The sequence below is a fragment of the Lupinus angustifolius genome, chromosome LG02, assembly GCF_001865875.1.
Source record: "Lupinus angustifolius cultivar Tanjil chromosome LG02, LupAngTanjil_v1.0, whole genome shotgun sequence".
Lineage (NCBI taxonomy): Eukaryota > Viridiplantae > Streptophyta > Magnoliopsida > Fabales > Fabaceae > Lupinus > Lupinus angustifolius.
This window is the reverse complement of record NC_032010.1, coordinates 232873-234078: the sequence shown is the minus strand read 5'-3', so window position 1 is coordinate 234078 and position 1206 is coordinate 232873.

The following is a 1206-nucleotide window of genomic DNA, read 5'->3' as shown; positions in this document are numbered from 1 at the left end:
AACTACATATCCAGGTTCATCTCTCAACTAACAGCTACCTGTGAGCCAATTTTCAAACTATTAAGAAAAATCCAGGCAGTTAGATGGAATGACGATTGCCAGAAAGCCTTTGAAAGCATAAAGTAGTATCTGACCAATCCCCCAATATTGATGCCTCAAGTACCCAGTCGACCTCTTCTAATGTACCTAACCATACTGGATGACTCTATGGGATGTGTCTTAGCTCAACATGATGAATCAGGCAGAAAAGAGCAAGCCATATACTATTTAAGCAAGAAATTCATTGAGTGCGAGACAAGGTACTCATTGCCAGAACGTACCTGTTGTGCTCTAGCATGGGCATCTCGTCGTTTGAGGCAGTACATGTCGAGTCATACCACTTGGTTGATTTCAAAGATGGATCCTGTAAAGTATATCTGCGAGAAACCAATATTAACAGGGAGAATCGCTCGGTGACAGGTCTTATTGTCAGAATATGATATAGTGTATGTGACACGAAAAGCAATCAAAGGTAGTGCCCTTGCAGATTATCTTGCCAGTCAACCCATAGAGAAGACCGAATCAATGAACCAGGAATTCCCAGATGAAGGTATCATGAGCCTATCCTTGGGAGGACCAACAAAAGAGGGTGTATGGACGTTAGTATTTGATGGTGCCTCCAATAGGAATGGCAACGGGGCGGGTCGGGGTCGGGTTTACACATACCCAAACCCGAAATTCAAAACCCGAACCCGAACCCGAACCCAAACTCAACGGGGTTGAAAATAAAAATACCATCCCTGAACCCGTCGGGTTTCGGGTAACCCGAACCCGAAAAAAACCCCGAAAATGATAAAGTATTAAGGAAAATATGATATTATTTTCGTGTAATTTTACTCTAACATTTTTATTTTCTCTTGTATTATTTCATTTCTTTTATGTTTGAAGATCCAATAGTATATAAAGTAACATTAGAAATTACATCGGGTAAAACCCGAACCCGAACCCGAACCCGAACCCGAACCCGAACCCAATCATATCGGGTTTCCCCATTAAATTCGGGTTCGGTTCGGACGGGTACCCATGGGTTCGGTTTTTATTGCCATCCCTAGCCTCCAATGCACTCGGACACGGCATAGGAGTCGTGCTTGTATCTCCAGAAGGCAACTTCACTGCACCAACAATATAGCTGAATATGAGGCATGTGCCCTAGGTTTGCAGGCAGCA